Source organism: Artemia sp. Qi Xiang Cuo, chromosome 8, assembly GCF_049724085.1.
Source record: "Artemia sp. Qi Xiang Cuo chromosome 8, ASM4972408v1, whole genome shotgun sequence".
NCBI lineage: Eukaryota > Metazoa > Arthropoda > Branchiopoda > Anostraca > Artemiidae > Artemia > Artemia sp. Qi Xiang Cuo.
The window spans coordinates 36,256,037-36,279,272 of NC_142801.1; the positions used below are offsets into that span (position 1 = coordinate 36,256,037).

Genomic DNA, 23,236 nt, shown 5'->3' on the forward strand with positions numbered 1-23,236 from the left:
AATGTGCATTTTTATTATTGTCTATGGAACTCAAAGAAATTGACTGCTATCATTGAGTAGAGAACTATAATATGTTTGAGTATGATAAAAGCTTGTGGAGTACTACATTACGTTATATAAACAGACCGGGATTCTAGGATAGAGTGATTACGCCACTTAATAATAGTGGTAAGGAACTGAGAAATGTTCAGGAGGAAGTCAGTGAAATTTGCACCTTTTTCGGGGTTGAAGCACTCTATGTAAAGGGTAATGTACCTACACATAAAGTTTTAGTTCAAAAGTGTGACCCTAGGATTCCACTTTTAAATCTAGAAGAATTTAAGTGTCCTAAATTTGAAGGGGCTTCACCGTCCTGAAGACGAGGTAAGGTTCTTCGCGCAGTGGATACCAAAGGACATACCTGATCGCGGCAAATGCATGAAACACGGTGAACTTTAAGTACTATTTTTTATGTAAATATGTGTTTTTTCTCAAAAATCTATTAATGTGTTTAAGCAATAAATATCTTTAAGCTTAACCCGTTCTTATTCTGTAGAATAGTTCTATTCATTTCATTAAATTATGAAGTACTTGTAAGTAACAATTTTTTTCTTGAAACCACCACTTGGATGCACAATGCAGAAATTCCATTCAAGAAATTATGAAAAAATTGTAAGTAAGTAGCAAATTCTTTCTTGAATCCCATAGGCATACAAAAACACACACACACACACATATATATATATATATATATATATATATATATATATATATATATATATATATATATATATATATATATATATATATATATATATATATATATATATATATATATATATATATATATATATATATATATATATATATATATATATATATATATATATATATATATATATATATATGGATTCAGGCATACAAACCGACAGAAACAGGCATTGAGATAGGCAAACACCTGCCCAGACACACAAGCAGAGGAAGTGAGGGAGATAAAAACACATATAAATGTAAGGATTCTGACATACAAACCGACAAACACAGGCATTGAGATAGCAAACATCCGCCCAGACACATAAGCAGAGGAAGTGAGAGAGACAAAAACACGTATAAATGTAAGGATTCAAGCATGCAAAACAACATAGACAGGTAATGAGATAAGCAAACACCCGCCCAGACACATAATCAGAGGAAGTGAAAGAGACCAAAACACATATAAATATATAGATTGTGACATACAAATCGACAAAGACAGTCACTGAGATAAGCAAACATCCGCCTGGACACATAGGCAAGGATAGTGAGAGAGACAAAAACACATGCAAATATATTGATTCAGACATACAAACCGACAGAGACAGGCGTTGAGATAGGCAAACACCCACCCAGACACACAAGCAGAGGAAGTGAGGGAGACAAAAACACATATAAATATACGGATTCTGACATACAAACCTACACAGACAGGCATTGAAATAGGCAAACACCCGCCCAGACACATAAGCAGAGGAAGTGAGGGAGACAAAAACACATATAAACATATGGATTCAGACATACCAACCGACAGACAGGCATTGAGATAGGCAAACACCCGCCCAAACACATAAGCAGAGGAAGGGAGAGAGACGAAACCACATACAAATGTAGGATTCTGACATACAAACTGACAAAAACAGGCATTGAGATAGGCAAACATCCGCCCAGACTGATAGGCAAGGAGAGTGAGAGAGACAAAAACACGTATAAACGTAAGGATTCAAGCATACAAACCGACAGAGACAGACACTCAGATAAGCAAACATACGCCCAGACACATAGGCCCAGAGTGTGAGAGAGACAAAAAACACATGCAAATATATAGATTCAGACATACAAAGCAACAATGACAGGCATTGAGATAGGCAAACATCCGCCCAGACACATAAGCGGAGGAAGTGAGACATACAAAAACATATATAAATAAATGGATTCTGACATACAAACCAACAATGACAGGCATTGAGATAGGCAAACTCTCGCTCAGACGCACACTCATAGTGAGAGAGATATCCAAAAAGTTGGGTTGATCTAGGTTCACTTAGAGTGGCACGCCACTCTAAGTGAACCTAGATCAACGGATTTCGACATACAAAGCAACAATCACAGGCATTGAGATAGGCAAACATCCACCCAGACACATAAGTAGAGGAAGTGAGAGAGACAAAAACACTAATAAATAAACGGATTCTCACATATAAACTGACAAAGACAGACACTGAGAAAAGCAAACATCCGCCCAGACACATAGGCCCAGAGAGTGAGAGAGACAAAAACACATGCAAATATATAGATTCAGACACACAAAGCAACAATGACAGGCATTGAGATAGGCAAAAACCCGCCCAGACACATAAGCGGAGGAAGTGAGAGAGACAAAAACACATATAAATGAATGGATTCTGACATACAAACTAACAATGACAGGCATTAGAGTGGCGCGCCACTCTAAGTGAACCTAGATCAACCCAACTTTTTGGATATCTCTCTCACCATGACTGTTCGTCTGAGCGTGAGTTTGCCTATCTCAATGCCTGTCATTGTTGGTTTACATGTCAGAATCCATATATTTTTATGTGTTTTTGTCTCTCTCACTTCCTCTGCTTATGTATCTAGGCGGGTGTTTGCCTATCTCAATGCCTGTCATTGTTGCTTTGTATGTCTGAATCTATATATTTGCATGTGTTTTTGTCTCTCTCACTCTCTGGGCCTTTTTGTCTGGGCGGATGTTTTCTTATCTCAGTGTCTGTCTTTGTCGGTTTGTATGTGAGAATCCATTTATTTTATTAGTGTTTTTGTCTCTCTCACTTCCTCTGCTTATGTGTCTGGGTGGATGTTTGCCTATCTCAATGTGATTGTGATTGTTGCTTTGTCTGTCAGAATCCGTTGATCTAGGTTCACTTAGAGTGGCGTGCCACTCTAAGTGAATCTAGATCAACCCAACTTTTTGGATATCTCTCTCCCTATGACTGTGCGTCTGAGCGAGGGTTTGCCTATCTCAATAACTGTCATTGTTGGTTTGTTTGTCAGAATCCATTTATTTATATGTGTTTTTGTCTCTCTCACTACCTCTACTTATGTGTCTCAAAGTTGTTTGCCTATCTCAATGCCTGTCATTGTTGCTTTGTATGTCTGAATCTATATATTTGCATGTGTTTTTTGTCTCTCTCACTCTCTGGGCCTATGTGTCTGGGTGGATGTTTGCTTATCTCAGTGTCTGTCTTTGTCGGTTTGTATGTGAGAATCTATTTATTTATTAGTGTTTTGTCTCTCTTACTTCCTCTGCTTATGTGTCTGGGTGGAAGTTTGCCTATCTCAATGCCTGTGATTGTTGCTTAGTATGTCAGAATCCTTACATTTATATGTGTTTTTTTCTCCCTCACTTCCTATGCGTATGTGTCTTGGTGGTTTTTTGCCTATCTCAATGCCTGTCTCTGTCGGTTTGTATGCCTGAATCCATATATTTATATGTGTTTTTGTCTCACTCACTTCCTCTGCTTATTTTTCTGGGTGGGTGTTTGCTTATCTCAATTCCTGTCTTTGTTGATTTGTATGTCAGAATCTATATATTTGCATGTGTTTTTGTCTCTTTCACTCTCCTTGCCTATGTGTCCGGGCAAATGTTTGCTTATCTCAGTGACTGTCTTTGTCGATTTGTATGTCAGAATCTATATATTTATGTGTGTTTTTGTCTCTTTCACTTCCTCTGCTTATGTGTCTGGGCGGGTGTTTGCTTATCTCAGTGCCTGTCTCTGTCGGTTTGTATGCTTGAATCCTTACATTTATACCTGTTTTTGTCTCTCTCAGTCTCCTTGCCTATGTGTCTGGGCGGATGTTTGCCTATCTCAATGCCTGTCTTTGTCAGTTTGTAGGTCAGAATCCTTACATTTATATGTGTTTTTGTCTCCCTCACTTCCTCTTCTTATGTGTCTTGGCGGGTGTTTGGCTATCTCAATGCCTGTCTCTGTTGTTTTGTATGCCAGAATCCTTGTATTTATTTGTGTTTTTTGTCTCCCTCACTTCCTCTGCTTATGTGTCTGGGTGGGTGTTTGCCTATCTCAATGCCTGTCTCTGTCGGTTTGTATGCCAGAATCAATATATTTACAGGTTTTTGTCTCTCTCCCTCTCCTTGCCTAGGTGTCTGGGCGGGTGTTTGCCTATATCAGTGACTGTTTTGTCGATTTGTATGTCAGAATCCATATATTTATATGTGTTTTTGTCTCTCGCACTTCCTCTGCTTATGCGTCTGGGTGGCTGTTTTCCTATCTCAATGCCTGTGATTGTTCCTTTGTATGTCTGAATCTATATATTTATATGTGTTTTTGTCACTCTCGCTCTCATTGCCTATGTGTTTGGGTGGATGTTTGTCTATCTTAATGCCTGTGATTGTTGTTTTTTATGTCAGAATCCTTACATTTATATGTGTTTTTGTCTCTCTCACTTCCTATGCTTATGTCTCTGGGCGGGTGTTTGATTTTCTCAGTGCCTGTCTCTGTCGGTTTGTATGCCTGAATCCATATATTTCTATGTTTTTTTGTCTCTCTCACTCTCCTTGCCTATATGTCTGGGTGGATGTTTGCCTATCTCAATGCCTGTGATTGTTGCTTTGTATGTCAGAATCCTTACATTTATATGTGTTTTTTCTCTCTCTAACTTCCTCTGCTTATGTGTCAGGGTGGGTGTTTGCTTGTCTCAGTACCTGTCTCTGTCGGTTTGTATGCCTGAATCCATATATTTATATGTGTTTTTGTCTCCCTCACTTCCTCTGCTTATGTGTCTGGGCACGTGTTTGCCTATTTCACTGCCTTTTTGCGTTGATTCTTGGGTCAGAATCCTTTCATTTATAAATATTTTTATATATTCTACTTCTATTTTTTATGTTATGGGGCGAATGTTCTACTGTCTCAATGCCTGTCTTTTTCTTCTAGTAGTCCTTAATCAATATATTTATAAGTGTTTTTGTCTCCCTAACTTCCTCTGCTTATGTGTCTGGGCGGGTGTTTGCCTATCTCAATGCCTGTCTCTGTCGGTTGGTATGCCTGAATCCATATATTTATGTGTTTTTGTGTGCCTGTGGGATTCAAGAAAGAATTTGCTACTTCCTTACAATTTTGTCATAATTTCTTGAATGGAATTTCTGCATTGTGTATCCAAGTGGTGAGTTCAAGAAAGAAATTGTTACGTACAATTTCTTCATAATTTATTGAATGGAATTTCTGCATTGTGTATCCAAGTGGTGAGTTCAAGAAAGAAATTGTTACTTACAATTTCTTCAAATTTATTGAAATGAATAGAATTATTCTAAAGAATAAAGACGGGTTAAGCTTAAAGATATTTATTGCTTAAACACAATAATAGATTTTTTGAGAAAAAATACATATTTACATACAAAATAGTACTTAAAGTTTACCCTGTCTAAAGTTTACCATTTATCGCGATCATGTATGTCCTTAGGTATCCGCTGCGCGAAGAACCTAACCTCGTCTTTAGGACGGTGACAGCCTCTCCAAATTTAGGACACTTAAATTCTTCTAGATTAAAAAGTGGAATCCTAGGGTCACACTTTTGAATTAAAACTTTATCTGTAGATACAATACCCTTTACATAGAGTGCTTCAACCCCGAAAAAGGTGAAAATTTCACTGACTTCCTCCTGAACATTTCTCCGTTCCTGACCACTATTATTAAGTGGCGTAATCACTCAATCGTAGAATTCCAGTCTGTTTATATAACGTAATGTAGTACTCCACAAGCTCTTATCATACTCAAACATATTATATTTCACTATCCAATGATAACAGTCAATTTCTTCGAGTTCCATAGACAATAATAAAAATACATATTCAAATATAACACCAAAAGATGATTTTTTTTAAACCGATCAATTCTGTGTCATACAGTCCTATCATATTTGAAACTTTTAATGTAGTTGTTACATAGAGAAGTACTTTATCAAGCTTTTATACCTTTGCTCAAGGTTGAATGGAGTTATGGCTATGGGGATGAGTCCTAAAGCCATCTGAATTCATTGTGGAGAGGAGCCATAAAACCCTTAGAATTCATTGCGGGGAGGAGTCATAGAACCCTCGGAATCTATTGCGTGCAAATGAAGTCTGGAAATTACAGTTATTTTTTTTATAATTTCTGTATTGTGTATGCAAGAGGTGAATTCAAGAAAGAGTTTGTTACTTACTTACAGTTTTTTCATAATGACAAATCCGACAACGGCTGATGATAAAAAATTTATTCATTCTAATAGATAGATTTTGTCAATGCTGTCTGACGTAACCGACAAATGATATCGATAAAGAATTTTAATAAAGAATTTGTTCAATTTGATACTTAAATTATGTCAGTGTTATCAAACGTATCAGTCAAAAGACATTGATAAAGAATTTATTCACTCTAATACTTAGATTCCGTCAAAGCATTCCCAAGTATCTGTCAATAGATGTTGATAGAGAATTTATTCATTCTTATACTTAGATTTTCTCTATGTTAAGCTATCTCTCCGACATATGATGTATGCAAATTCCTTTTCTTAGATCTCCGATGTTTTAATAGACATTCTAAACGTTTGATTTGCTGCCTTACTCTAAAAATAATGAACACAACAATGTAATGCATAACATATTTTGAATGATAATGTCATGTAGAATATTAATACAAAAAATATATTATTACTATACATTATTAATATCAATGAACAACTTTGGACATTTTGAATCTGTTCAATAAAATGGTTCACCATGTTTTCTCTTGATACTATAGCTGTTGTCTTCTCTTAGTTCGTAATCAGTAGAAAAATCATTATTCCATTTTGAGTCATACACATTTTTTACTGGTGTGTCATCGACAGGCTCAATATACTTTTCGTCTTTGGTATTATTTGATTTATTGACTGTTTGATCAATGGTAGTAACGTTTGCTGGTACTTTGATTTTTATCGATTTATCTTTATATTCCTTAGTGATATTTTCTGCAAATACCCTTTTTATTTTTCGGGCAACTTCACTGTCTATTATCACACTATGTTTAAACAGGTAACAGATCCGCCATGTAGACAAGAAATGGTTTATGATGTTAGTAGAAGAGTAGGCCTTTCTTTTCGTTTTTGCTTTCATTTGAATGCAAATACCCGAAAGCTGACGATATGGTTTAACACTGGGTAACATGTTACCACAAGCACTAGCAAGAAGAAGCCCTTCTTCATCAACTAATATTTTCATGTTGGCATTCTCTTTGAGTGCAATCATCTCCGGAGATCTCAATCTCGCATATCCACCATCATAAGATTTCCGATAGTGCTACCACTTGTAATTATTTTGTAGTTTAAATACGTCTCCTTGTCGGCATTCAATGCTAAAATAACTATATCATGTGAACAAACTTTCTTAAAATGCTTCATAGTCACTTTTTAGAAATATGAGTTGTGGTTGTTATTCGACTGTGTAAAAAATACTGATTTAATGCATCCAGTAAACTAGGTAGTGTCGATAACGGGACATAGAGTAGCATTGGGAAAGCCGCATCGTGTCTCTGAGGAGCATAGAGTACAATTGTTATGCCCATAAGCATATTTCATGTCATTTTAAGATACGTGAAAAAAAATTAAATAATTTCGAAGTCCAAAAAAAATTTAGTCCAATAAAGAAAAAGTGCTACTACAAACAATATTTTTCTAACAGTAAAAATTGCGACTAACATTTCTATATCATTCTCATTTAGAATTTGGAAAATATTAACTGAGATTTCTTATGTTTTAAGTATTTTACATATCATTCTATGAGATGTACAAAAAGTTGAAAAAATATATGTTAAAAAAATAATAAAAAAAAGTTTAAAAAAAACTCCAAAAACAAAACTATAAAAAAAGGGGGGCAAAAAGTCGGAGGGGAGGTGGCCCCCTTGGAGTTTGGGGATAGGGGACCTATGGGGGTTGAAGTCTCTGGTGGTTAGGGTCGTTGGTGCTTATGATCCTTGACGGTTCGTACTCACATACACCTTACTACTTGATTTGCAAGGATTTCTATGGATTGTTCTGAATTTCATTATTAAAATTCTTTTCTCCCCATTTACATCTCTCTTAATATCAATTTATCAACTTTAACGTATCAACTATAGCGTTAGACCCTATTTTAAATTGACAACACTGTTCAAACACCACTTGTGTATTATACAGAACACATCGGAGAGGTAAAGCTAGGTCAACTCACAATGTCATTCTACCATCGTTAGCCATATTCATAGATTGATGTTTTCCCAAATTTATAGCAAATTGTCTGAGTTAACAAGCCCTTCGGGTTTACCTTAACTGCTAGTCAGTTTAACCCTTTTTCAACACCTTCATATGATCCAATTCGCAAATGTTATCTAGCTCTGTTTTTCCCTATTATTCAAATAAGATCGTTCGTACAGTCCAATTCGCGAATCGCTTATCCCTTTTTGCAAACAGAGTTAGCTTTTAACAGCATATGTCAATCAAACAATTCTGAGTGTAGCATCCGATTTTATAATTAGCAGCGAGACATTCCTAAGAAACTACTCTCAAGTTAAGGCAATTCTCCAAAAAATGGGTGTTGCCTCAGAAACCACTTTTGAATACTTAATGTGACAATCAAAAGTTTTGGCTTAGAAACCTGTGTCTAAGCCAGTCTGTAAAGGCACTGTTGCTTTGTATGTCAGAATCAGAATGTGGAGCTTGATATTGTTCAAAATTTAAAATAAATAAGTTATGAGTTAACAGCCTCGAGGAATTACCCTAACTGATAATCACCAAATTGCAAATGCTATACCCTTTCTTTTGCAATTAGAGTTAGACTTAGCAGCGACAAATTCCTAAAAAACTAGTCTTGACTAAATGCAATTGTCCAATAATCAGTTTAACCCTTTTTGTTCTCCTTCATACGATCCAATTCGCAAATGCTATCTAGCTCTTGTTTTTTCCCTATTATTCAATTAATATCGTTCGTATAGTCCAATTTGCAAATGCTATACCCTTTTTTTGCAATTAGAGTTAGCTTTAGCAGAGAAACATTCCTAACAAACTAGTCTTGACTAAAGGCAATTGTCCAATAATCAGTTTCACCCATTTTTCTCCACCTTCATACGATCCAATTCGCAAATGCTATCTAGCTCTTGTTTTTTCCCTATTATTCAATTAATATCGTTCGTATAGTCCAATTTGCAAATGCTATACCCTTTTTTCTCTCCACCTTCATACGATCCAATTCACAAATGCTATCTAGCGACACATTCCTAACAAACTAGTCTTGACTAAAGGCAATTGTCCAAAAACTCAGAAACCAGTCTGATAGTACATACTTCAAAGAAAGGGAACCGTGGATAATGCATGGGTGATAGACAGCTTTTCCTACAAAATCATTCCTAAATACGCGATTTGACAATTTCTAGTTTTTGGTTAACAAAAACGAACAAAAAACGTTATGATGAAAGTGTCTCAAAAACCAGTCTGCTTGCGTTATACAATCTCAATTATAGTTTCCAGACCTGTTTGATCACTTTATAGGTATATAATATAAAATTTTTGGTCGCTTTTTGCAATGTACACGTCAAACTGCACTGTATATTCAAAAAAAAAATGTTATGATGAAAGTGCCTCAAAAACCAGTCTGCTTGCGTTGTATAATCTCAATTATACTCTCAAAACGTGTTTGTTCACTTTATAGGTATATAATATAAAAGGATTGGTCGCTTTTTGCAATGTAATCGTCAAACCACACTGTATATTTATTCCGCAGGTGTAAGTTTCCATGTAAGTTTCAAATCAGCTATAGATTACTACTCGCCCGTATGGACCCTTTTGAGAGAGATCACAGGGAAAATATCCGATTTCCGGATGTACTGAGACTAGCAAGCCTCGAAAATTCTAGCTCTAGATTAAATGTTCGTCCTAATATATTTAGTAACCAAGATCTTCTATCAAGAATCTTATCAATCGCATTAACTATAGCAATACGGAGGTTTTGAGAAAACTCTTTGGTAATAAGACGGAAGATATTACAAAGCAGCACTCAATATTATAGGTTTAGTCCAAAATTATTCTTGGGAATAAAGGGGGACTAGGGGGGGGGGGGTACTATAGGATTTGCAGCCTCACTGAGAGATAGAAAATTCGGGGATAAGAATAGATTTTTAGGGGCTTCAAGAGCACTCCCCCTCACGTATAAAAAGACCCACCTGTCTCCTTCAAAATAGCTTCCACACAGCTATATAATATTGTACGTATTTTCTGTCCAGCATCAAATGAATCAGCGTAGGTAAATGAAGGTTAGAATCCTTGTCTATGTTTATCACACATTTTGTATGGACTACGCAGGCGCGTAGCTACAGTATTTTTATGGGGGAGGGGTAGGAGGGTTTGCTAATGAAGTAGGTGCTATTCAAGCCAGGGGCGGATCCAGGATTTTTTAGGGGGGAGGCAAAATAAGTTGATCCGATAAACTTGCGTTAGGAGCAAGTTTAATTAACGCACATTAGCGTCAATTAAGTAAATTACACTACTTTAGACTGTGTTAGTGGGGCGCCCCCCTCGCCCCCCTGGTTCCGCCACTGACTCAAGCGGTAGTCAAGAAAAGTAACTATTTAACATAAATGCTACTTGGTGAATTTAAAAACACTACGTAACACATTATAAACAATAAAGACACATTAAACAATCATAAATATAAGTGCTGGTGCTTGGCTTGTACTAAAATTGGCAGCAATGAGCAGCTGCAAATGACAGTAGAATGGCGTAAAAAGGCTTTCAGGTGGGCAAAGGTGAATATCGTATAGACTTGCCTTTTTTTGGCCAGATTCGCACAATTGAAGAATCTCACAACTGAGCCAAGCTCTATTCTAATAGCCCCGGGTATCGCGCTATTCATTTACTCGCAATTTTGATTGGATTTTGACTCTGTAAGATTTAATTTGTTGTACTAAACTTTTATCAAACATGATTAATTGAAATATTACTTGTGGTTTTTTATTCAATTGATTTTTTTGTGGGTTCGCTGACTTATATCAATAAATAGCATGGATATCAGCAGGCCACACACTGCCTAAATGTGTGTGTGGGTGTGTGTGTGTGCGTGTGTGTCTGTGTGTAAGTGGGTTTCGTTCTGGGTGTGTGTGTCTGGGGGGCGCTGGGGGGCTGTGGGGGTGTGTGAGTGTGTGGGGGTGGTGGGGTGCGGGGGTGTGGGTGAGCGTGCGTGTGCGTGGGTGTGTGTGTGTGTGCGAGTGTGTGCGTGTGCATGTGTGTGTGTGTGTGTATATGTGTATATGTGTGTGTGTGTGTGTGTGTGTGTGTGTGTGTGTGTGTGTGTGTGTGTGTGTGTGTGTGTGTGTGTGTGTGTGTGTGTGTGTGTGTGTGTGTGTGTGTGTGTGTGTGTGTGTGTGTGTGTGTGTGTGTGTGTGTGTGTGTGTGTGTGTGTGTGTGTGTGTGTGTGTGTGTGTGTGTGTGTGTGTGTGTGTGTGTGTGTGTGTGTGTGTGTGTGTGTGTGTGTGTGTGTGTGTGTGTGTGTGTGTGTGTGTGTGTGTGTGTGTGTGTGTGTGTGTGTGTGTGTGTGTGTGTGTGTGTGTGTGTGTGTGTGTGTGTGTGTGTGTGTGTGTGTGTGTGTGTGTGTGTGTGTGTGTGTGTGTGTGTGTGTGTGTGTGTGTGTGTGTGTGTGTGTGTGTGTGTGTGTGTGTGTGTGTGTGTGTGTGTGTGTGTGTGTGTGTGTGTGTGTGTGTGTGTGTGTGTGTGTGTGTGTGTGTGTGTGTGTGTGTGTGTGTGTGTGTGTGTGTGTGTGTGTGTGTGTGTGTGTGTGTGTGTGTGTGTGTGTGTGTGTGTGTGTGTGTGTGTGTGTGTGTGTGTGTGTGTGTGTGTGTGTGTGTGTGTGTGTGTGTGTGTGTGTGTGTGTGTGTGTGTGTGTGTGTGTGTGTGTGTGTGTGTGTGTGTGTGTGTGTGTGTGTGTGTGTGTGTGTGTGTGTGTGTGTGTGTGTGTGTGTGTGTGTGTGTGTGTGTGTGTGTGTGTGTGTGTGTGTGTGTGTGTGTGTGTGTGTGTGTGTGTGTGTGTGTGTGTGTGTGTGTGTGTGTGTGTGTGTGTGTGTGTGTGTGTGTGTGTGTGTGTGTGTGTGTGTGTGTGTGTGTGTGTGTGTGTGTGTGTGTGTGTGTGTGTGTGTGTGTGTGTGTGTGTGTGTGTGTGTGTGTGTGTGTGTGTGTGTGTGTGTGTGTGTGTGTGTGTGTGTGTGTGTGTGTGTGTGTGTGTGTGTGTGTGTGTGTGTGTGTGTGTGTGTGTGTGTGTGTGTGTGTGTGTGTGTGTGTGTGTGTGTGTGTGTGTGTGTGTGTGTGTGTGTGTGTGTGTGTGTGTGTGTGTGTGTGTGTGTGTGTGTGTGTGTGTGTGTGTGTGTGTGTGTGTGTGTGTGTGTGTGTGTGTGTGTGTGTGTGTGTGTGTGTGTGTGTGTGTGTGTGTGTGTGTGTGTGTGTGTGTGTGTGTGTGTGTGTGTGTGTGTGTGTGTGTGTGTGTGTGTGTGTGTGTGTGTGTGTGTGTGTGTGTGTGTGTGTGTGTGTGTGTGTGTGTGTGTGTGTGTGTGTGTGTGTGTGTGTGTGTGTGTGTGTGTGTGTGTGTGTGTGTGTGTGTGTGTGTGTGTGTGTGTGTGTGTGTGTGTGTGTGTGTGTGTGTGTGTGTGTGTGTGTGTGTGTGTGTGTGTGTGTGTGTGTGTGTGTGTGTGTGTGTGTGTGTGTGTGTAAACATACAAAAATTTTCTGAAAGGTAGTAATTATTAGATTATCAGTAATTTTCAGACCCTTGGATTCAGGTCATTTTAGAGCGTTTTTACAACGAAGATTCAATAGAGCGTCTTTTAGAGATTATTGAACATTTCATCGGAATTCCCCCTGCGTTCAAAAAATACTTTTAGAAAGCAGAGCTTTTTACCTTCCGATTTGCATTAATGCTCCTTGATTATATTTCTTTTTCAATACCAGCACCAGCTCGTACCATTATTGAAAAATTAAGTTGCCTGGCAACATCTGCTTCGACCTATAACAATAATGATTTGAATCGAAAGTTTATATCTGATAGGAAGTTTGGCTCTCATTTTGCCCTAAGAAGGATAATTTAAGTTTCGTGTCGTAAATGTGTTTCATTCTGAATCTCTTTTTATTTGAAGATGATTTATTGTATAAATTTCAGTTTCCAGCTGAAAAAGTCGTTTACAAGCAATATAAAATACCAAGAAGTCAAGATGCCATTTATCATTTCCGCAAGAAAAAAACCGCTTCTATTGCCTTTTATAGAACTCAAAATACAACAGAATTGGATAAATCCAGCGGCAAGAGCTGAGTTTGGTGCAATTCTTAATATTGAAGGCTACCAGTTGACTTCTTCTTAGTTGCTGTTCCACCTTAACACGGTATTGACTATAACATCTAATCCTGTCTGATTTTTTAACTTAAAACTCTAATGGTTCCTTTCATATTATTCCTCCAGCTAGGTTTTTATGCACAATTTTCTTTTAACTAGATCTGAACCACTGGTGACATTTCTTGCCAAGTATTATCAAATTTCCCAAATTTATTTATCTGGTAAATTTGTATAAAGAGTAGTTAAATCATGTGAAGAAACATATTGATCTGATACATTATCTAGAGAATGCACAAGCTGTGCTTTTCAAACCATCCAGTACTGACTATACTTGCTGAATTTTGAACAGCCCAGTTACTATATTTCTATACTTAGAATTTCTCTACTTATACCGTATCACTGGAAAATCCATAGACGTGATCTGGTTTGGGAGCCATGATGCATCACAAATGCAGTGTCATGTTGCATCAACCTTGGTTCTGGTGGAGTCTTTTTCACTTGCCATTCCGAAATAGACGTCAGCTGTGAAAGTTTAATACTAGACAAAATATTTAATGGTGATTTTAGACTAATGGTCGAAGTCCCTGTATTCATTTAAGTTTATCACAAGTTTTAATTGCAAATAGCTACTACTGCGTTTATTTCTCGTTCACAACAATAGAATTCGACATTATTTGAAGTACTACAAATAAACAACAATTTTGCACAGGAATACCTGAAAAACTATCAAAAAATCTGTTACAAGTTATGTTCAGAGGAGTAATTACAAACTTTTTATTTATTTTACAAATATCTAAATAAAGTTGGGAGCACTTGCAAGGGTGCCGGCAGAAAATTTTCCAGGGGAGCCAGACACCAAACTAGTAGCAGTGGTTGGGTGAAACGGAATATAATTCAGGATATTTTTTCGTGGGAAAAACCTCTCAAATAAAAAGAGCATTGAAATTGCATGCAAAATGAAACAAAATACAGTAGATTTTAAACGACAAGGATTCCTAGCAAAGGGATCAATTTTTTATAATAAGCAATATATTTAATTATTATGCATTTAATTTTAAAAGAAAATCAACTTAAACCAAAATTACACAAAGATTTATTGCTTTGGTAGATTATAATAGATGTAGACTTGTCTTTATGTAAAATCCTACGCCTTAGAATAGTTTACAGAAGGAGTAGAGACACTCAAAAATCATCCTGCCTCCATAGATACCACGTTTTGATTTTATAACGGTCATGTAAAATGTACCATAGCAGGACAATATTCCCCCTCGAACATAAATCTCTTTTATATTCAGATATTAAAAAAAGAATAGGGAAAGAAAAACAAAATTTAAACTTAGCTATCCAGCTGTCAAATTGACCCTCTTTCTTTTTAGTGTCCTATTCAACTAAATAAAATGAACAGGTTAAAAAAAAAGTTCGTCACAAGAGAATGTTATCAAATAGTTTGTGATAAGAACTGGAAGTAAAAAGTGACTTGGCCAATATTCACTAAAACTAAAAATGGAATTCTCATGACAATGGCAACACCGGCAGTATTGGGGTTTTTATGCTGATTCTAAATATAGAAAATTATCTCAGTTTACTTTTGCGCACCCAAAACTAAAAATCTGAGAAAATTTGCCTGATTTTTGAAAGACGGGGAAAGACCCCCGAAAAAGCAAGCGATCTTATTGAAAATATTTTATTCGATATATCATATCAAAGGACCCTACCGTAGAGGTTTCAAGCTCCAATCTTCAAAATGTGGAATCTGTTTTTCTTTTTTTTTTTTTCAGACGAAACATCGCCAATGCATGTTTATTTGGGTTTTTTTTTTTTTTTAGGAGTGATTGTATCAAATCGAAGGTCCAAGATAGTTGGGAGGAAGCTCATTCAAACATAAATTCTAAGCTCTTTTTTTTAAGTGACCTTACAGATTGGGCAAGGGGAAAGTCTTGTTTTCTGCCATTTTAAGGCACCAAACTACGACTTTACCCCAAAGAGGACGACCTTGCAATCAATTTAAAATTCTGAGAAGCTAATTAATTTAAAAGTATCAAAGAATATATTTTAGGCTTCCCAGTTGCAAAAGAAAGTAATACCACACGCTGGCAGTACTGGATTCAACCAAGTTGATTCCCTTTATTTGTATTGAAATTAGGCTACGTTTGGTGATCTATAATTTTGCATCAGATATAATGAGGAGGGGATGAGTCATTGTTTAGGTGGGGTGTATTCCTAAAAACGTACATTTTAATGGAAAAACTGCTTACTCTTCATGAAGCTTCAGATAAATGTTGAAAGAGGTAGGGGGAGTAGGAATTAATTAAAATGTTTGTCTATGAGACAAAAATGTTACATTCCCATTTTACCAGGACAGAGGAGGAAAAGGCAAGGCAGGTCATCATCAACCCCGCCAGGAAACTTCTTTGGAGTGACATTTACTCATAGGAACTTAGTTTTTAGCAATTTTAAATGGTAATATTGTTTTTTCTATTTATATGAAGTACTTCAATGTATGATTAAAATATAGCTACAATGTAGTTTCCCACCAAGCCGAAGCTAATATTGTCTGGTATAGAGACTATGAAAACCGGCTACTGTCTCATGTTCGTAATACAAGATCTTGGGTGTGGTGAAAGTACCTTCGTTTTTAATGGGTAACATGAATCGTCTTAAAATAATTTGTCTTATAGACATTATATTATACGCATATTCTACCAAATTTTCTGAAAAGATTAAAATTTTTGTATCTTAAGATTAAATCTTAGAAGGCTTGCGTTAAAAGTTACTTATTTTTACTCGATTTTGAGAACCGAATCGTTTCGAGTTGAGCCTTTTTTAAAGTATGATTTTGTAAGCTAGGATTTTGTTTGACTTTGGTTTACTGCTCTGAGCAAATTTTGTACCCAATCCACGTCCTTGGAGGCAGGAAAACAATGGCTGCTTTTTTTATTTATGTCATTATCCTTATACAAAAATAAAAGCCACTTGTCAGTCACTGAAAGTAAAATTAACCTCCCTAATTGCTTTGCAATAATTTTCGACACAGAGCAAGAAAACTTTGAAACTTTATTTTAATTGCACAAGAAAAATAACCTAGCAGTTGTTTATTTGAATTTTAGCAACATTTATTTTTATTTCCAGTTGTCTTTGTGCTATCAACTTTTCATTCATCATTATTTAAAGAGGTAGGGAAAACCTGCTTACATAGGTTTGTGAATCTTAGTCAGAAAATTGTTGGCTAATGTTTTTTCTGATAAATTGGCTAGCGCAAAAAGCTGAACTTATTAGCTTGTGCATTGATAAATATGCTATCTTATTTAACAGTTGAGGCAAAATAAGTTTATTTTTACTTCATGCTGATTTAGAACATTTCTCGTCAATGATTAAACCTATTCAATGGAATTTTTAGTTCTCACAATTACTTAAAATCTATTTTGTAGCTGTCTTGTAGTTCGTAGTTGTGTTGCAGTCTCTATGCATTATGTCTTTGGCTTAATATTCTTGCTATTTCCTTGTAAAATCTACGCGACGTAATTTATTGAACGAATTAAACATAGTCATCGGAGGAGTAGAACACCTTACCTTGTCAATTCAAAACAGCTTAATGCCTTAAATATTATTTAGAAGGTACACTAGGAGTAAAGTATACTTCAAAGTTCACTAGCAGTAGCTTCGTCTATAGAATAAGAGTCGAAGTTTACTGTCAGACTAAGGTTTACTTCCTTTTCTCAAAGGAACACATTATTACAGTCCAGAAAACATCAATCCAGTTTTGTATGACCCACTGCCAGCTTACGGCTGGATGACAAATTCATGAACCTGATAAAATTGTTTTTGAATCATTCATGGTAATATTAACGGTAAATAGAGGGACATTTTCTATAGATATGGAAACTCTAAAAAAGCAAAAACAAAATTATAGAATATGCTCATTTTGATGATTCCAAGTATACAAAATCCATTAATACTAAAATAATCTGTTAAAAGATATTACCTTAAAAAATGTTACTACAAAAATTAGGGAATTTAATTGCTTTTTTTAAGAAAATTATAGAACACAAAACCTTGTCACGCAATAAAATAAATAATAGAAACACAAAATACTAAGGGAAAAGAGTTTTTCATATTTATATTTACAATTTCCTCTGCATTTACTCTCTTTAAACGAGCAACTGTGTATCTTTTTTTAAACGCCTCCACACATGTTTTTTTTTCCACATGTCGTATCCTTTTTAGTATCTCTGACGCATGCACAATTACAAGAGATGGCAAATGACACCAACCGCTAAAGAAAAAGGTACGCAACAAGAACCAGCGAACATCACATTGAATTACAAACGAAAATGTTTCACGACAAAATCTGGTTACAAGACAAAGTAAAATTAAAATGGAATAATGGAACGTGTTAATTTAGCGCGTGTGAGTCTGTGAAGGATAAACAGGAAGGAAGAATTGGTTATTAGTAACTATGACACGTACGAAATTACTCAAGATGACAAATGACCCTGTACAGCTAAAGAAAAAGGCATAGATCAAGAAACAGAAAAAATCACATTCAATTGTGAACGAAAATATGCCTTAAAACTAAAGAATAACACAATAATTAGGCTGTTACGTTATGAAGTTAGTTCAAAAATTATAAGGGAACACGGAACGTGTTATTATAGCTTCTGTAAATGATAAATAACAAGGATTAATTAAATTTACAACAGAATTCCTTAATACAACTGAAATTGCTGATTTTTCAACCTTTGACTAGAAAACTAAAGAATAAAACGATAATTATGCTAACACGCAATTTAGATATTTCAGAGGGCATAGGAATTGGAACATTCCTGGTGTTTGCTGAATGATACAACGGGAAAAGCTAGGGAAAAACTTTTTTGGTAGCCTATCTACGAGGTAATCCTAAATTACACATGATTTTGAATGAATCCGAGCAGTTAAAGCAAAAGACATGGGAACGTCTGAGGTAGTAATGAAAGAAAATCAAGCACAACGAGATCTGCGGCTAGATGACATGTGACAGCAAGCAACACAACGAATCCAAAATGAAAATAATGGACAAAGAAACCTGCTGTTAGGAGATAAGCGACAGGGATTATCACATCGAATCTTAAACGAAATCGAAATCTACGGTTAAAAGAGAAGCAAAAGAGAGATTCTCAACGAATCCCTGGAGAAAAGAACTCACTAGTAGTGCCACTCTGCTTTTAAACCGGCCCATAGAAAATTAACATGGAATTTTAAACCGGCCCATAGCAGATTCCCGTGGGATTTCTACTCCCCCATATGGGATTTCCATGGGGGTGTATAAGTGTCACACTTATAATTCCTAATTCCTCGCATAATCCCCTTATTCCTCGCAGTTGGGCAATGCGATCACCTGTTTCCGGCTGGCAAGATTCCCATGAGAGCCCATCGCGCTTTAAATAGGTCCCTAGGAAATTAATATGAGATTTCTGCAACATTCCCGGCAGAATTCCAAGGTGTTCACAATGAAAATGGAACGTTCTAGTTCACTTTTAGAGAGGCATACGAGATAGAAGAGCAATTAGCCCCCCCTCCCACATCCAAAAAGGAACAAATTCTATATTTCTTGTGGATAGGCGCATTAAACCTCAATACTAAGGTTCTTTGATATACTGTATATGATGCTGTAACTTTTGTCAAGACCCGTTACACCCTTTAAGAGTGTTTCCCCATTTTAAAAAATCAAGTTTCCTTTAACAGAATACAAAACTTAGATTACAGGCAATATTGTCGAAGGAATTTTCACTGATATAGTGAATAACGAAAGATTTTCTTGTGGATAGATGCGTTAAACCCCAACGCTAAGGTTCTTTGATATACTGCATATGATGCTGTAACTTTTATCAAGACCTGCTATACGCTTTGAGAGTGTTCCCCCATTTTGATGATGTATTAGATGCTCTAACTACTATCACGACCCCTTTCAGCCTTTGAAAGTGTTTCCCCCTTTCCAGAAATCAAATTTGCTACAATAGAATACAAAACTTTGATGTGCTATCTGTGATGCTGTAACTTTTATCAAGGTTCCTTACAGCCTCTGGGAGTGTTTCCCTCTTTTCAAAAATCAAATTTGCTTCAATAGAATACAAAACTATATAGAATACAATAGAAACAAAAATTGTCGAGGATTTTTCACTGATACTGTGAATAACCAAGATTTTCTAAGATCCCCCCCCCCCGACTCCTCACGAAATTGTGAAGTTGTTGGACAACTAGCACACATTCACCAATCTTGCCACGTTTCATTTTCCATTTTTACATATTTTCATCAAAAAAGAACAAATTCTACATTTCTTTTGGATAGGCGCGTGAAACCTCAACACTATGGTTCTTGGATGTGCTGTATTTGATGCTGTAGCTTTTATGAAGATTCCTTGCAGCCTCTGGGAGTGTTTCCTCCTTTTTCAAAAATCAAATTTGCTTCAATAGAATACAAAACTTAAACTACCGGCAAAATTGTCGAGGGTTTTCACTGATATAGTTAATAACCAAGATTTTCTAAAATTTTCACCGGACTCCTTACGAAATTATGAAGTTGTTTGACCACTAGCAAACATTCACCAATATTACCACATTGAATTTCCCATGTTTTACTTATTTTCATCGAAAAAGGAACAAATTCTACATTTTTTGTGGATAGGCGCGGGAAACCCCAACACTAAGGTTCTTTTATGTGCTGTTTTTGATGCTGTAACTTTTTCTCTGCTACAGAAAAAATTCAGAAGAGAACGTGAACTTTTTTTTCTTCTTTGAAAAATACCGAAATAAAGTGGAACTTTCTCTCTTCTTAGGAAAACTAAGAACTGAAGTTTAACTTTTTCTATCTTCTACCGAAAATTCGGAGTCGACGTTTAACATTTTCTCTCTTCTCTGTAAAAAAAATTCAGAATCGCTACATTTTCTTACTTACATAGAAAAATCCAGAAGAGAAGTTGAACTTTTTTCTTCTTGGAAAATTTCAGAGCGGAATTGGAACCTTTTTATCTTCGTTGGAGAATCACAGAACCGGAGTATATCCTTTTCTCTTCCTTTAAAAAATTCGCAACTGAAGTGTAACATTTTTCTCTTCTCCAGAAAAATTTAGAAGAAAACTTGAACTTTTCTTCTCATCTTTGAGAAAATTCAGAACTTAAGTGGAACTTTTTTCTTCTTTGGGGGAACTCAGAACTAATGTGTTACATGATTTTTCTCTTCGTTGGAAAATTCAGAATTGAAGTTTACCATTTTTTCTCTTCTCTGTAAGAAATTCAGAATCAAACCTTAACATTTTTTCACTCCCACTAAAAAATCCAGAAGAGAACTTCAACTTTTTTGTTTTGAAAAATTCAGAACAAAAGTGGAACTTTTTATATTCGTTCTTCACTTCTTTGAGAAAATTCAGAACTAAAAGGGATCTCTTTCTTTTTAGGAAAACTCAGAACCGAAGAATAATTTTTTCCCTTCTTCGAAAAAAAATTCAGAGTCGAAGTATAACCTTTTCCATTTTCTGCCGAAAATTCAGAAGTGAAGTGAGACTTCTTTCTCTTCACTGAGAAAATTTAGAATGAAAGTGAGACTTCTTTTCTTCTTCGAGAAAATTCAGAATTGATCTGGAACTATTTCTATTCTCTGGAAAATTTCGGAAACAAAGTGTAACATTTTCTCTTCCGCGAGAAAATTCAGAAGAGAACCTGAACTCTTTTCTCTTCATTGATAAAATTCCGAACTAAAGTGGTACATTCTCTCTTCTTGGGAAAACTCAGAACTGAGGTGTAACTTTTTCTATCTTCAGCCGAAAACTCAGAGTCGAAGTTAACATTGTTCTCTTCATTGAAAAAAATTCAGAATTGAAAATTAACATTTTCTCTTCTATGGAAATTAAGAAGAGTGCTTGAACTTTTCCTCAATTCTTTTAAGAAATTCAGAATTTAGCTGGAACTATTTCTTATCCCTGGTAAAATTTGGAATCAAAGTTTAAATTTTTTTCTCTTCCTTGAGGAAATTCAGAAGAGAACTTGAACTTTTTTTTCTCTTCGTTGAGAAAATTTTGAACTAAAGTGGAATTTTCTCTCTTCTTAAAAAAATTCAGAACTGAACTATAACTTTTTTCTATATTCTACCGAAAATTCGAATTTTAAAATTTTTACTATTCGTTGAAAAAAAAATCATAATTGAACATTAACATTTTTCTCTTCTATGGAAATTCAGAAGAGTACTTGAACTTTTCCTCACTTCTTTGAGAAAACTCAGAATTAAATTGGACCTTTTTTCTTCTTTGGGAGTACTCATAAATGATGTGTAGTAACTTTTTTTCTCTTCTTTAGAAAATTCAGAATTGAAGTTTAAAATTTTTTCGCTTCTCTGGAAGAAATTCAGAATCATACCTTAGCTTTTTTCTCTCCCGTGGAAAAATTTCTTCGAAGTTGAACTTTTTCCTTCTTTGAAAAATCAGAACAGAAGTGGATTAAGTAACTGAATTAAGTTAACTATATTTAAGTTAAATGAACTTAACTTAGGTTAATGTGACCGCTCTTGCTAAAATAAGTTAAATGAACCTAGCTTAAATCTAGTTAAGGCGTTCTAAGTTATGCCCTGAAGGCATGTATGGGTCTTATGAAAGGGATGCTCGTATAAACTACATAGAGGGCTCATTTGATTGTAAAATGAAAGTTCTAGTTCACTTTTTAGGATTCAATAGATTGAAGGGCAACTGCCCCCCCCACGCCCTTTTCCGCAAACACTTCCGCTACAAATTTTGAGAAAGCCATTTTTTTATAAATTGTTCAAAAATTAGAGAACAAAACTCTGGTGTCGATACAATAACCCATGGCCCGGGGGTTGGCGTTGTTAGTGTTGTCCTGGGGGCTTATGTGGTTCTCGTGAAAGGGATTCTCGTATAAGCTTCAGAGAGGGCTCTTTTGATTGGAAATTGAAAGTTCTAGTTCACTTTTTAAGAGTCAAATGATATCCAAGGGCAACTAGCCCCCCCCCCACACACCCTTTTTTCCTCAAACCCGTCAGATAAGATTTTGAGATAGCCTTTTTGTTAAAAATCGTTCAAAGGTCAGATAAGAAAAACTCCTGTGTCGATGCAACCCCTCCCCCCCCCCAGGGTCCAGGATCAGGCGTTGTAAGTAATGCTCTGGGGGCATATATGGTTCTTATGGAAGGGATACTCGTATAAACTTTCGAGAGGGCTCATTTGATTGGAAATTGAAAGTTCTCGTTCACTTTTTAAGAGTCAAAAGAGATCGGAGGGCAACTAGCCTCTCTCCGCCTCCGCGCCCTATTTTCCTCAAACCCATCCGATAAGAGTTTGAGAGAGAAATTTTTTCAAAATAATTCAAAGATCATATAACGAAAACTCCGGGGTCAACACAATCCTTCGGGGCCGGGGGTAGGCGTTGTAAGTTATAAGTAGAACCCTATCAGGAGGTACAGAACGAACACCGTGCTGCCATCTACAATTTAGTTTAATGCTGACGGGACATAATTTATTCAAGGATTATCGATCGAGTCTAATGGTGGTCAAGGTCAATCGATCTGTTGTTGTTGGGCCACGTGTAATGGCATGAGGAGTGATTTACATAATCGATGGGGGAAATTATTGATTCACGAAGGGGAGAATTAAGAAACACACATAGTTTCATTGTTGTTTGGTTAGCTTAACCTGAGAAATTGATTTACATAATCGATAGGGGACATTATTGATTCATGAAGGGGAGAATTAAGAAACATTAAGGCTTCTTTAATCTTAGGTCTGAGGGATAAACGTTCTTTAGGTCAGAGAGAAAAATTAATATTCTATTTTTAAATAGGGCTTCATTGATCTTTAGTGTCAGGAATTATAATTGACGAAGGGGAGAATTAAGA

At 36.3% G+C, this 23,236-nt stretch overlaps 1 protein-coding gene across 1 annotated transcript in view; it reads right to left on the reverse strand.

Annotated features, from left to right (window-relative positions):
- The window catches only part of LOC148949364 (uncharacterized), a 141,496-nt gene extending 124,446 nt beyond the window's left edge, over positions 1 to 17,050 (reverse strand). Inside the window, exon 1 of the mRNA XM_089092687.1 lies at positions 16,934 to 17,050. The gene's annotated coding sequence lies outside the window, so the exon portion shown is untranslated. The remainder of the gene's footprint in view (positions 1 to 16,933) is intronic.
- Positions 17,051 to 23,236: the final 6,186 nt, after the last annotated feature.